Source organism: Simochromis diagramma, unplaced genomic scaffold, assembly GCF_900408965.1.
Source record: "Simochromis diagramma unplaced genomic scaffold, fSimDia1.1 OVJJ01000553.1, whole genome shotgun sequence".
NCBI classification, from domain to species: Eukaryota; Metazoa; Chordata; class Actinopteri; order Cichliformes; family Cichlidae; genus Simochromis; species Simochromis diagramma.
In genome coordinates this window covers 3,315,689-3,331,475 of record NW_024387095.1, presented here as the reverse complement: position 1 = coordinate 3,331,475, position 15,787 = coordinate 3,315,689, and the positions used below count along the sequence as shown (strand labels likewise).

Genomic DNA, 15,787 nt, shown 5'->3' with positions numbered 1-15,787 from the left:
GCTTGGCTTTGGCATCACCAATCAAAGTGGCAAACTCCCTGCTTTGTTCTTAGCTGAGGGTAACCCACTTCTGTCAGAGACAGCACACACAGAAACACAGACACACACCGACACACAAACTCAGAGCCTTTTCTCCTCTTCACTGAGAGAATTTGACCGAAGCCCCCAATGTTAATATGGAAGAAAAAATTTACCAAAAATTAAAACATTTTAACTGCTTTCCAACAAGAATAAAGGCCTGTCCAAATATGAAGAAATCTGCTTGTTGCCCATTGGACTGACACTAACATTCCAGGCTCTGTTGGAAAGACACGCTCTTGTATATTTCACACTGACATGTGTCAGCCCACAGTATCCTTTACGGTCGGCTTCTTCTTTGCATGATAGATCTTTAACCCATCGCGCAAATCTGTGGATGGCACGGTGAACTGCATTCGCAGACAGTGATTTCTAGAAGTGTTACTGAGCCCGTGTAATGATATATGACAGAATGAGCTCTGTTTTTGTTCACTGTTTCCTGAAAGCTTAAACATCAGAGGCATCCAATACTGATTTTCAGCCTTGTCCCTTGCACACAGCCATTTCTCCAGATTCTCAGAATCTTTTAATGGAATTTTGTACTCTAGATAATGACACCAAAATCTTCACAATATTATGTTGAGGACCATTATTCTAAAATATCTGGAATAATTTGTAGATGCAGATGAACCTCTGCTCTTTTTATACCCAGTCACATTACTGACCTGTTGCCAATTAATGTAACTATTTACAAAATGTTCTTTCAGCTCTTTCTTTGTAATCCTGCTTTTCCAGCTCTTTGCTGCTTCTAGTCCCACGTTTTGAAGACATCTTCATTTTCTCAGTTTAAACATTTGATATGTTTTCTTTGTTCTACTGTGAATAAAACATGAGAGACTAGCAAGTCAACCTTTTTTGGAATTGTGATTGAAAAATCAGTAGTGCTCAGTGAGAGATGAGAGAAGCAGACAAAGCTGCATCCCAGTAAGCTGCTGTGAATATGCAAAGAGATGCGTGCAGGGCTGAAAGGATGTGTGAACTGAAACACTCTCACTTGAACACTAAACATACTAATCTTCAGGCCAGACAGGGTCATTATCGCTGATGTATTAAATTAGAGCTCTCGCTTGGCTACATTAACATATGAGAAAAGTATTAGTACAAAAGAGGCCAATCACGTATGCAAATTCAAAGCAAGGGGGAAAAAAATCTGCTATGGAAACGGAAAAAGGTAGAGCCGCTTATCAATTTATGACTAGGTGTCAGTTTAACATGAATGATTAAAGCGAGGGGGCTCTGGTAAAAGTCTGCTTTTGATGATGAGGGGGCAAATGCAGGAGAGGATTAATGGAAGAAGTTTCTGATTGTTCAGACTGAACTCTCACTGACTGCTCTCAGGCTGCTTTGACTCTTTTTCTACTTTTTCACTTCGATTGTAAATATTCTTATACAACAGTGTTATTTTGCTGTTTTCTCATGAGATCAAAAAGTCTGCTATTGTACCTTTAAATAAAATAAGTGCACCCGATTTTAAATTGGGGACCACTCCTTCAAGGCTTTTTTGTCTTGCAGTTTTCAGCACTAAAGCTACATCGACCACAGACAGATGAAGTGAAAAACACTGACACTGATATATATATATATATATATATATCATATGATATATGATATATATATATATATATATATATATATATATATATATATATATATATCATATGATATATGATATATATATATGACATATTGGGGAGCAGTCTGCAGTGGTCAGTATCTAAACGTGGTCAAATAGAACAGCGGTCCCCAACCTTTTTTGCACCACAGACCGGTATGACCAACAATATTTTCACGGCCTTTAAGGTGTCGTGGATAGATACAACAAAGTAAAACCAATACCGGTACCAAAAGAAGAAGACGAGCTACTGTAACTCGCATTGCTGAAAAAGTTCGCGCTGGCTTGAATAGACAGTGCATCATAGTTTGCTGCCTATTGAGGTTCATAGTCTCAGACCATTCAGGGTGCCTATGCTGACCTCTGTCCACCACTGGAGCATGGAGCACTGGAAGACGGTGGCCTCGTCTGATGAATCAGGTTTTTCTTTGACAACACGTGGCTGGCCGGGTGCATGTGCATTGCTTTCCTGGGGAACACATGGCACCAGAATGCACTATGGGACCCAGGCAAGCCGGCAGAGACAGTGTGATGGGCAAAGTTCTGAAAGAAAAACCTTGGGTCCTGCCATCCATCTGGATGTTACTTTTGACATGGTATGTGAGAAAAAACAAGTTCGATCCATAAACACCCCACCTCACCATTTTACAAGACATAAAGGATCTGTTGCTAACATCTTGGTGCAGATACCACAGCAAACCTTTAGGGGTCTGCTTCATCAGGTCAGGGCTGTTTTGGCATTAAAAAGGACGACGAACATTTGATTCTGTCCTAAAGTGACCCAAACATCATGTCTACAGTCATCACTGTTAACATGATGTGAGCTTTGGGCTAACAACCAACACACCACACAGCTGTCTTCATTGGAACAGCCTACAGGCTGCAAGTCCAAAAGTGGTGCATCACAACAGTCCTTTAATTAGCCACAAGAGGTCAACAGTAGGAGGAATATCATATTCTGCATTAAGAAATATTCCTGCATTAGTGTGCACTTTTTCTCCATCTGCAGTGTTTAGAAGAAAATGCTAAATCAATCAGCTTTTAATTGAAAGAACTTAACAAATAACACAATCTTAATAGATTTGATAAACTTTAAATTAAGACAAATTTTGACACATTTATCTCCTGCCTGGTTGTTCAGTTGTTTTAATTAGTAGAATTATCTTCACACATTTTTGTCTGCATCTTATCTCCAGCCTAATTTCCCCCCCAGGAGATCATTTCAGTTTTATCTAACTTAATTAGTGAAATATGCTTTTCCTGCTGGACTCAGCAGTGCATCAGAAGGAACTAACAGCTCAGCAGTAAAATCTGAACTCTGCAGATTATTACAAAGCTGCCCCGTCCTCCTCTAGTGCCATACCCGACCTGCTCTCCCCTTCTTCTTCTTAAACTGGACACACGTGATCATAGATATCCTTTAAACTTTAAACTTCATCCCTCTAAACATCAGTCGACATCTGTCTTGGTGCGAGACTTGGACCCTCAGTCTCAGGGGACAAAAAACCCCATCTTATTAAAAAAAAACTAACCTGCCTTCTCTTTCTTCCCATCCTCTCCATCTTCTTCCATTTCATCCTCTCCGTCAGGTAAACTTTGTGCACAACCCTACTCTGTTCTTCCCTTTGGGATTGTTTTACTGGCAGAAACTGCATTTAGGCTACAAGGCGCCAGAACTATTGAATGAAACTAATACAAATGAAACAAGCCTCCTGACTTTGCATAGCCAAAATTCTCCATTAAAACTAAAACTAATGAATCTCTGTTATTTAAATTAGACCATGCAATGACTAATCCCACATAATCTCCACCGAATCCAATACTGATTATGTTTTTGTAAACAGGTTAGAAATGCTGAATGGAGTGAGTCAACCTGACCTGACTGCTCAATAAAGCAATTACTGTGGCACACCTGTTTGACTATCACACACCAATGCTGCTAAACCTTTAGTACTTGTTTGCATGTTGACATTCTGCTTATGAGACACTTTCATTATGGTGAAAGACATTTTAAATCTAATTTTGTGTATCTAGACACTTTGACCGGATTGGTGAAAAATCGAAATGACTGGTGGTTTTACAAAGAAATGATGAAATGAAATGATACAAATGATGAGTCATCATTACTGGATCATAAGCAACCTTCTTTTATCTGACTCAGCAACACCGGAGTCGCAGGAGCGGTGGATGCTTTTTTTTTTTTACAAGGCTAAACTGTTAGAGGGAAACATCCAACTGATGTGCCACTTGTGTTCAGTGCTGTGTCCTCATATCCCATCACACTGATGCTCGAATTTGGTTTATGGATAATATTTGTTTTGAGAAAGAAAGAACAAAAAAGCCCAGAAAACCTCATCTGGATATTCAATGTAGTTAAGTTAAGACAGGTTCAAATTGCTGGAACAAGAAAAAGACTAGTGCTGTCAGCGTTAATCTCGTTAAAATGACGTTAATGCCATAACTGCATTAATGTGGCAAATCTCCGTTAGCGAGTTGGCGCTGATCGACCCGTGTGTGGGGCAGCCCCACACACGGGTCATCTTTGAGAAGATGAGACTGTGCATGCCCAGACAGGAATGGTTATACGTCTACTAGATGGAGACATATAACACTAGATGTCTCTTGAAATACAGGTGACCTGCAACAACGTATCATGTGGAAGATTTCTCAAACTCTCCCACTGGCCTTACAATAATCTGCAGTGTAGGGTAACTGTGCTGCTAAAATTAATGTACCGAGACGTCCACTGTGATGGAAAATAAGCCAGAGAAATAGGAGACCTACAAACAGAGTGTAGACTACAGACTGCTTAGTTGTAGCCAGACATGTCTGTGTGCCTTCAGTCGCCTCCAGATCAAAGTCATCAGATCAATAATTCATTCAGTCATTTGCCACATCACAGTCTGTCTGACCCCACAGCTCCCGGTGAGAGTGTCTGAGTCACCAAAATATGAGTGTCGCCATGAAAGAAACAGCAAGGGGGAAACGAGGCAGCAAGAAAATAATGGGGCTGTGGTTCCGGGTATTCAGTTACTCTCTGGCTTTATCTAATTCTCTTAGTTTAGGTTTGTGTGTTTTTGGTCCATTCTATTAAGAACTGTTGTAAATTCCCTTGGAGGTTGCATCAGGGACAGGATCCAGCCCAAAAATTCCAAATCAAACATGCATAGCCACCCACTGCGGTGACCAGCTTGTGACTTGGCAAAAAGTAGCTTCAGGTACCCCCAGGTATTCCACTGGAATCAATGACCCAGCCCAGAAAGGCAGCAGAACAACAGTACAAAGTGTACAGATAAGAATGTGTGTCCACTGAGCCTTTTGGCTATGCAGTAATGAGGCAGTTATTCAAAGACATGGGGGGGTTGAAACATGTGTGTTCAACATTATTTGGCAATCTGAGTTGGTTCTTAAAGGCATGGTGAGGGATACGATGTATCTAAATATGTCATACTTCCAGTCCTACTATGACACATCAAACACTAATATAGTTGAGATGTATCTAACTGAGAGCTAAAAGTGATCAAAGTTATCTCTTGTCTTTCCTTTCAGCCCCCACCTGGCTCAGTGGGAGTTGTTCTCTTTGAGGCTGATTCCATCTTCCACCTCCACTTTAAATTCAGCATGTGTACGCACTACATTTGTCAGCTCGCTTTTGTCAGCGCATAAGTGAAAAGACACAAAGGAAGCTTTAGAAGAAGGGAAGAAATGGGACAAGACAGACGGGCTGACAGGCAGATGCGGATGAGACGGGCCTTCAGCTGTGCTGCGATAAGTTTGCTCTTTTTATTTCTTTACATCTGGAGTTGCACATGTTCCAGATTATGTACCAGGCCAGGCTGCTGCTTAGCATGGCCTTTAGCTCTGCACCGTGGGAACATCAAAGACATCCAGATGTCAATGCACAGCAAGAATCGAGTCAGAACATGAGCATGGTTTTCGCTGAGGTCTCTACTGCCTTCAAATGGATATGCAGACGTGTGTAAATGCTGAGAGAGAAGCAAGAAAAATGCCTCCTCGAGGAAGCTGAAAAAGTTGGATAGTGAGTGGTAGGCGTCTGGTTCAAATCCTCTGATCCAGTGGGAGACCACTGTCAGAGACTGTGAATACATGATACTAATGGGGAACCAAAGCTCAATGGACACAAAATGTTAAGAAAGCATAAAACTTCAAGACGCTAATGCACCCACAGACATACACTAATGAACTCCATCTTTTTGGTTGATGCAGCTTGGTCTGCAAAGTTTAGTTAGTGGGAATCTTTTCTGGTGAACTCCTACTTGGCTCCAATCATTAATGTCGAAGTCAGAGGATTAATTGCTCAGCTTTGGAAGTCCTTTATTCCCTCTGCTCTTCTGGCAAACATGGTCATTAATTTCAGCACTGTGAGGAGCTGCCGTGACTGTTTGTTTATATGCGACCTACTAACTCCTCGTGTCTCTGTCAGCACTACTTTCACATTAAAGAAAACGACCTCAGCCAGTTCCTAACAAGCACACAGCACTTGGCACACACAGTTCTTTATATGTGGCTCATACACAAAGAGCCGGAGGAAATAAACATGAACAGAATCAATGTGTGTCCGTATGTGGAAGTGACTTTCATCATATCCAGTGTTTTTCTCATGTACTAAATGTTATTGTTGTTTATGTGTTTTATTTTCAAAGATAAAATGACCTGAACATATTTACTTTGTAGCCAGCATCAGTTGAAGGTCAGCTTGGTTACTTATTTATTGTGTTACAATAATGAACTTTCATATTAAACATGGTCAATGTTTCAAATTATGAATTCAGTATCTGCGCAATCCCTGTGAGGCAAATACTTAAACTGGTCTCAAAGCTCCGCCTCACACAGTGTTTTCTCCTCTTGGCTATGTGAGATTTCAACAAGAGAAGCCATGTAAAATATGACCATAAGACACAGGCTGTGTAAACCTTCTGCATGCGAGGAGCAGCCAATCAAAAAGTAGGCTTAAAGGAAGAGTAAAATGAGCTAAACAACTTGTTTTAGACAGAAGATGAACTCAGGGGCTGCAGAGTTAAACAGGGTTTATTTTGAACTGTGACTCATGACAAGCTGCAGTAGTAGAGTCAAAGAGTAAAAATAATAGCTGAAAATAATCAGAAAACATTACACCTATACTCACCAGATACTCTAACAGGTACACCTTTCTAGTAGGGGTGCAACGATACACAAAATTCACGGTTCGGTTCGATACTTTGGTGTCATGGTTCGATATTTTTTCGATACAAAAAAATGTTCATGCTTTTTTAATTTGTCATTTATTAAAATTATAAATATATATTTTAACTCAAACATACAGTTTTTAAATTTAATGTTGCTGAAACAACAAAGTAATAATAAAAAATCTATCTGATCGAGAAATCACTCATCTTTGGAAAAGAGAGTTTATTACAGAGAAATGGCTCTTTCCAAATTAAAAGCTATACTATACGCTTCTTCTGGGCTATACTCTCAGCAGCATATTAAACATATCAGATCCCCATGAGGAGAATCATGTGCTAACGGCTGCCTAAATGACTCGGGTAAAGTTTGTAGCATGCGTGCTTGTTGTTTTTGTCTGCTTCCACTTGTCTTTGCACTAGGATGATGTCGGCGTAAATGTGCAGTCATATTTGTTGTGTTCCCACTAGTGCTGTCAGCGTTAATCTGAAATGACGTTAATGCCACAACACGGCAAATCTCCGTTAACAAGCTACCGCGGATCGCCCCGTGCGTGGGGCTGGACGGGGTCAACACGTTAACAAGCAAACTGCTAACGCAGTAGTTCCCACCAATGTAATTGAGTGGGAAATCTATATATTCACCGAATATATAGATTTCTTTTATTCCTTACATCACTTATATAAATATACTGAACCCCAAAAAACAAACACCAGTGTGTGAATGTGTGTGTGAATGTGTGTGTGAATGGGTGGATGACTAAATGTGTAAAGCGCTTTGGGGTCCTTAGGGACTAGTAAAGCGCTATACAAATACAGGCCATTTACCATTTACCATTGCATGGCACATCCGACATACTGTTTTACTTTAGTCTATGACGTGCTTACCTTCAGGGTCATGCTTCACATGAAGACCAAAATAGTTCCAAAGGCCAGATCTGAATGAGGGTGGGGGAGGTTCAATTTGCCATGTTGCAACGAGCTTAGCTTCTGTCTTGCTAGCTTGCGCTGCGCTCAGTGGATCTGTGCTCGACAGTGCAGCCTTGGCGGAGTAGTCGAACGCAGATCCACTGAGCTGTCAACACAGACAGCATCGTCAGAAGAAAAGTTGATAAAATAAATTAAAAATTTTGTATTGTTCGATACATATGCGTACCGAACCGAAAGCACTGTATCGAACGGTTCAATATCGATATGAGTATCATTGCACCCCTACTTTCTAGTATCAGGTAGGACCCCCTTTTGCCTTCAGAACTACATCAATTCTTTGTGGTACAGATTGGAAACAAATGTGAGAAATTCTGGTCCATAATGACATGAGTGCATCACACAGTTGCAGATTTGTCAGCTGGACATCTAAATATCCTTTTCCACCACATCCCAAAGATTCTCTATTGAGATCTGGTGACTGTGGAGGCCATTTGAGTACAGTGAACTTATTGTCGTGTTCAAGAAATCAATTTGAAATGATATGAAGCTTTGAGACCATCTTCCCTTTGCTGGTCATGAAGGGATGGACATGGTCAGCAACAACACTTAGGAAAGTTGCAGCATAGAAACAAAGCTAAATTGGTACAATCCCCCATAAAATAACACCATCATGACCAACCTGAACCACTGATACAAGACAGGAGGTTGTTTAAGCAAAATTCTGACCCTACTATAAAAACAGGGAACATTTTTTTAATCTGTCAATTTCAAATTTCGACGAGCCTGTGAGGAGTTCTGGGTCAAGGTTCATCATGCTGAGAGAGGCTCTTGTGCATACCTTTATATTAATGAGTAGCTATTGGAGTTACTGTTGCCTTCCTATTTACTTGAAGCAGTCTGGCCATTCTCTTCTGGCCTCTGACCTCAACAAGAGAAATGCTCTCTTTAAACCCTTGATATGCTTGAGCAGATTAGCAGCAGACTGACAGTTTTTTTGTTTATTTGGCTTCCCGTCAGTCAAGAGCTTTGGACAACATTTCCCTAGAGCACTGCTTGGTTGGTTTGTCTAAGACATTTACTTCTCCTGTATGCGTCTACTATATTGAGCACTTGTTTCATCTCAGAAACATCCTGGGTTTGCCATGGAAAATTATAGACAGCAGAGATCATAGCATCCACACTCTTTCATATTGATTTGTTCTATGTTTGCTACAGTTACAGTTGTTGGTTGAGTTTTTATGTCAGAGGAGCAAAGCTGCGTAGCAGGTATCCGGGTTATCGAGTGTGCTGCTCTGCTCGTTATATATAAATACATTTCAGGTCATCTTGCTGTTGGACAAAAAGAAGATGAAAGTAACTGAGTAGCCATTTTTAAAGTTCTGACACCTTTTTATGCTCCAACACCGGCCATCCAACTTGGACATGAACAAACAGTATTAAAGTCTGTATTTTAACCTTATTGTAAGTTCAAAACCAATTTGCTGAAGCACAGAAGCAAAGTAATGAAAAACAGTCTCTGCTGTACCCCTTGAAGACTGCACAGTGCATGCCACGGCCAACCAAGGCCAGACAGTTTTGAGTTCCGCTGCTTGTAGGTGTGTGCCATGCCTTGGTTGGCTAGCTCTGAACCTGCTACGCATTTGCTTTGTGTGTGTTGCCTTTGAGCGTGTCCCTGCTGGTGACAGTGTGAGTTGTGTACTGTGTATTGATTCGCTCCCTTTCTATCCCAGTAGTTAACCCCGGTTTCAAACAACATGCGCTTGTGACGGGGAAATCGATACAAGTCACCAAACCCTGCTGTGCTTGGTCAGACGGGTTGGCAACGTGGCCTCCGAATCACAGCGAAAATCCCAGCCAGACATTTTATCAGTGCTGAGAAGAGGGAGGAAATCACAGAGTATGCGTGAGAGAGACAAGCTGCAACAATGATAAAGATTTAAGACCGGACCCGACTTGAAGCATCTGTAGATATGAGAGTTAAACCTTTTCAACACAATCTACTGGTGATTAAGTGTGGAGGCGAACCTTTTATATTACAACAGTATTGTATCTCAACCTCTCAAGGTCAAACATTTTCTACTTTTAAAGGAGTTTGGGACAGATTTAATTTTTTACTCTTCACTGGTGAGGACTGGTGCTTGCTATTACCCTTGGATGCAAATAGAGGCCTATCAATTCTAGATGTCTTCAGTCCAACACTACTTGCAGACGAGCAACCAGAAACAGACACTTCTTTCTTTCCAGAATTCAGCTGTCCTGTAAATTCATTACAGCCTCAATCAATAACTAGTTACAAAGTAGGAATGAGTTTCACACTAAACTGAACCTGCACACACCCATCCTGTCTGCTTTGCCTCCGAATGTGATCTCCCTATAAATCCACAGAACAGATGGTTATATTAATAAAGATTTCATGAAAAGCAGACCCTCATAATAACGCTTTGTCCTCCGCACGTACTTTAGCAGTAATTACTAACCTCTTTGTCAAGGTTAAAGGCTGTAGGCTGTACTTTATTCCTCCAAACACACAACATGTATCACTAATATAGAAAACAACAACAAGAGACTGTTTAGAATTACAGCGTGTCTGACATTTTGGAGAGGTCGGCGCAAAAGTGGGGATCAGGGGAATAAAGTTAAGGTCAAGTGTGTGAGAGAAATATAGATGAAATCAGATGGAAGTAGAAAAGACTATTTAGCCAAAGCCTGAGCAGAATAGCGAGGTTAGGAATAAAGACATGCAACTTAAGACATGCAAATGGCTAAACCATGAGTGTAAAATGCACTGTGCAATACTGGTAAAGGGATAGTTCATCCCCAAATCACATTTAGGTACACTCTTCATATCAAAATAATTTTAACAACAAACAGCACTACTGGCCAGCATATTTAATATTTGATAGAATATTTGACTTTGGGGTAACTTATTTTGTTAAACCACGAAAAGGGTTTACTAAAATGTAAATGTACGAACATACACTCAAGTGAAAACGCTTTTTACAGCACTCTGTGCAGATCTGTGATAACAAATATGTGCATACTTACTTCTTCCATTTGGAAAAAAAAGAGGCAATTTTGGTCATTTGCTGATCTGGCTTTTGCATGTTAACATATTGCCACATCCCAGCTAATTCAACCTAAGGTCAGACCGAGCAATCCTTAGAGAAACAAGAGAAACTGCGTAACCCCAAGAGCTACATGTCAGACTCCACAGGCCTCAATTAGTATGCTTAATGTTATAAGAAATTAGAAAATGTCAAAGTATGGCTGATTTGGAAGAGTTGCCAGGAGAAAGCCTCTTCTCTGTTATCTGTTATGTGCAGTGGCAGATTTGGTAAAAACCAAACATAGGATATAAGCACAAACACATCATGCCAACTGTCAAGCAAGGTAGTGGAGAGGTGACGATTTGGGCTTATTTTGGAGTCACAGGACCTTGGCACCTTACAGTCATTGAGTCCACCATGACCTCCTCTGTATACCAAAGTATTCTAGAGTCAAATGTGAGGCCATCTGTCCAACAGCTGAAGCTTGGAAAAGTTGGGTCACGTAAAAGGACAGTGACTCCCAGTTTACAATAGACTGACTGAAAATGAATAGAATCAAAGTGTTGCAATTGCCCAGTCAATGCCTGGACCTCAACCCAACTGAAATGCTGTGGCAGGACCTTAAGAGAGCTGTGCATAAATGAATGACCACAAATGTCAACTAAACTGATGTTGTAAAGAAGAGTGGGCAAAAATTCTTCCAAAACAGTGTGGAAGACCGATAAAGACACAGAGAACGATAAATTTCAAGTCAAGTTCTACAACCTACTGGATGATGATGAGGTGTATTTAATTTTTACATAGTCCTGCAGAGTCCTGTGGAAATTTAAACTTTTTCATTACTGGATAACTAAAGGTAACAAAACAGTTTTATCTAATTTAATCAATAAATTAGTTTTTTAGGGCAGTATGGTGGTGCCTCACATCATGAAGGTCCTGAGTTTGACTCCACCATCTGACCAGCCTTTTTATGTCTGATATTCTCCCGGTGTTTCTGAGGGTTCTCTCTGGGTACTACAGCTTTGTCCCACAGTCCAAGACATGCAGTTAGTTGGGTTTGGTTAGTTGGTTTTCTCTACGTTAGCCCTGTGTCAGATTGGTGATCTGTCCAGGGTGTACACCGCCTCTTGCCTATGGTAGCTGGGATAGACTGTAGCCTGCTCGCGACTGTGATAAGGGTAAAAGGAAGAGATTGGATGGATCGAATCTGTTTTTTCAATTTTATAAAATAAAAATGACAAGGTTCTACCAGTGTGTTTTATTTTACCATCAAATCCAAAATTCAAAGTATTTAATTTACAACCACTGGCTACTGAAAAAAAAAATTGAAAATATTTTGATTTGAGGATCTTTTTTGCCCCTTGTCTTCTGAACAGTCCTTTGAATTTAGCTTTGCTTTTATTTCACACAACTTGCCTACAGCGCCGATGCACCCGTTCACTAACTGAGGGTATGGGAGGATGGTTAGATTTACAGACTGGAAGCTGTGTTTAAAGTAGTTTATAATTTGTTTACCTGGTCACACATTAGTGAAATTATATGACAAATCGACTGGGCAGATCAAGATGCTAAACTCAAGTTATTTTCAGAACCTAATGATCTTGCCCTTAGTGTTTTTATATATAAACAGAAGAAAAAATACAACTTTTTATATAATCAACAAAAGGAATTTGAGAAGTAGTGCAAACAGATAAAGTTGCCAAAAAAAAAAGCTAGTTTTGTGTAATTCAAGTCACATAATGCTTGGCCTCCTGGAATACCTTGTCTAAGGCTTTCACATAATCTTCCTCTGCATAAGCCAAAGAATGTGAATGAGCCTGACACTGAGGTAATTTCGGTCTTGATGACCAGACACATTCTTTGATTAAAATGAATACCCGAATCATGAGGTAAGGTCATCTTTTTAAATCACCATAATATCAGTGCAGAGCTTTAACTGATGATTTATCACAACAGGTCTGAATTTGTCTTTGGTCGATATTAAGCGCCCTCTAATTATATTTAAATGACTGCATTATCTGACGGTGATTGCATCAAAAGCTGAAATGTGACTTAAACGTGTGTGGGGGTTTTTCTGGGCATTTCTGCTTTAATTACATAGCGACAGTGGGGAGAGGGAGTAGAGATATAGTGAAAGAGACTAGGAGACATTAGCAGCAGCAAATGTCTAGACAGCCGGGAATTCAATGAGGGACTGATCGCTGAAGGCATCTGCACCCCTGTGCCATGCGCTCAACCACTCGTGAAGATTTAAACTATTTAAATTAACACGTACAAAAGACAGCAGGGGAAAAGAGAGACACAACACAAGGAAAGAGGGATAAAAAAGACAATGTGAAGAATAAGGTTTCAATCAGAGGACATACACCACAGTGTTGCTGGTTTGATCTGACGCCTTAGCCGACTGTCAACAGTTAAAAGAAAAGCAAGCACTTCAAAGAAGTTTAAGAGTACACTGTTTGTTGATATGGGGTTGGGAATTCTTAGAGCTGGAATATTGGAAGTGCTTCTTTCTGTTGTGAATGGAAAATATCAATACGGAAATCCAAGCGTGCAACTTGCCCGAACTGTAGTTCTTCTGTTCAACAGTAGACGCAGGTCTTTGCTTCCATCAAACATGGTTGTTTTGCTACTACAATTCCCATCAAGCACCCTTTCTTTTTTAACATGCATGATTGCTGTTGAGGAGCATATTTCAAAATCTACCCAAGGTGAAGAATTATTGATTCTCTTTTTTAAAACCATTGCTGCTTAACAACTAGTAGCACGTTTTTTTTCTGCTGTGTTTTCAGTCTGTTTGGATCTGTCAAGTCGACGACAGATGGGACTAAGATACTTGTCTACAACTCTGGTCCTAAGGTATAACTTGCTGTTGTTTCGGGACCATCTAGGTTTAAACATGCTTTTCCCTGTAACCGGGTATAAACCTTATGCCTAAACTGGAACTTGTCTATCAAGATCCACCGATTTATACAGCAGTATAGAGCTGATTGAGATGTCTGGGAATTGCAGAAGGCACGGGAATTTCTGTGAATCATAACCTAGTAGCTGGCTGGCACCTCTGCTTTCCACACTGAACAAACCGGTAAAGGTAGGCTATCGGAAAATCAACAGTTATATTATTGCTACTTATTGATTTATGTGGTGTCCCTCTGTTTCACCTTGGTCGGGACTTATTTAGTCTCTTACTCTCCTCACATCGCGTTTCTGACTGAAGGATGACCAGATCTACATTATTTACTCATTCGCCTATCAAGTGCTTCGTCTTTGTGATAACAGATTAGACTGCTTGCCAGTATGCTCTTGTGCTGACTGTATAACTATTAGCTCCATTTGCTTATTTCAGTATTAGTGACTTTTTCTTTTGCTTTCATCTTCCATAATTGTCTCAGCGCAGAAATTAAGAACGGTTCTATATGTCTAGAAATGTAATTTAGATCTTTTGGATCAATTTTAAGTCAAGCCAGAGAAAACCTATGCTGTTGACTAATTATAGCTGGCCTGCATATTCTTTACTGGTAACACTAGTTAGTTCTCATGTGCGACCACTTTGGCACGAATATCCAAACAAACTTTAGACCAACAGCAGATAGGATCTTTGTTATCTTTTAATACAAACACAATCAGATGGCAAGTGGCTGGCAGTTTACTGGTTTAATCCAATCTGACTGAAGCTCTTTGCAAAAAGATATTGAGCACTTAGAGATTTGGCTCACTTCCTCTTCAAATCTCTGCAGGGTCTACCTTTGCCAAGTACGACTGTCTGCGCTGATCTGAGCGAAGGGCTGTCCTGTTAAACTATGGCTACGGTACACAAAAATGAAAACTCTGTAGCTTTCCCCATGAAACAAAACAAATGCTTTAATATTGACTCGTGCCTGGAGGCCGGTACACAGAGCTGGGTTAAAACAAACGGGACCGCTCTTGGCTGTCATCCGCGAGCCGCTGTTCTGGCACGCGGGAAGAGGTTTTGTTTACCGGATGAATAAAAGAAACAAACAGCGTTCCTCGAGGTCCAACTAATCCCAGCTTTACATAAATTAAAAAGTGGGGAGATATGTGCGTGGACAGCTGAAAAGAGTGCAAACATGCTCTGACTACCAAGTTGACAAACAGTGAGAGACAAAAAAGAGGGTCAAGGATGGAGCAGTTCCAACAGTTTCTGTGTAGAAAACAAAGTTTGTACAGGTAGATAGAGATTTCTGTCTAAAAATAGTCTTTGATTAATTATGAACAGAGGAAGAAAGGACTTTCCCTTTCCAAAGTAACAAAGTCCCTCCAAAAGTTAGACCCAACTGTTCGTGCTTCATCGCAGGAAGAGTCGCTTTTCACTCCAGCTGTGACGAGAGCGTGTCAGTCTCAGGTCTCTTTAGTCCCGAACACTTCTGTCTTGTTCCTGTCAGCGTGAATGATCGCTACTCCGTCCGTGTTGACAGAGTGAGCACTTGCCCCTGAACTAACCTTGAGGAGTTATTGTATATGTACATTTTCAAACAACTTCCATTTGCTAAGTGATTGATTTCCTGTTACACCCTGACAGCCCCATGACACCATCAGCGTACACGCAGAATCACAACTTCAATTTACCCAAAGGGGAAAACTTAAGAGTCTGAATCTGATGAGTGTGTCTGATAGATGGACGCCTGTGTGTCATGAAAAAACAGGAAACAAAAGGAAGCAAACAGGAGCAACAGATTCAGAGAAATAAGAGAATATACATGTAGGGATGGGTATCGAAAACCGGTTCTTGTTGAGAACCGGTTCCCACTGTTTCAATTCCTTGGAATTGTTTGCCATTTTTGCAAACGATTCCCTTATCGATTCCAGTCGCCCCGAATCACGTCACCACGTTGCGGAGCGTCATTTACCTGGCAGGAAACACGGTGCCTAAGCGGCTCAAACAGTCAAAAAGTTTGGTTATACTTTAGGAGAACGGA

General features: G+C 40.6%; 1 protein-coding gene across 3 annotated transcripts in view; it reads right to left on the bottom strand.

The window, feature by feature from the left end:
* The window catches only part of LOC120742865 (carboxyl-terminal PDZ ligand of neuronal nitric oxide synthase protein-like), a 228,495-nt gene that overhangs the window by 15,526 nt on the left and 197,182 nt on the right, over positions 1-15,787 (bottom strand). The gene's annotated exons all lie outside the window — the stretch shown is intronic.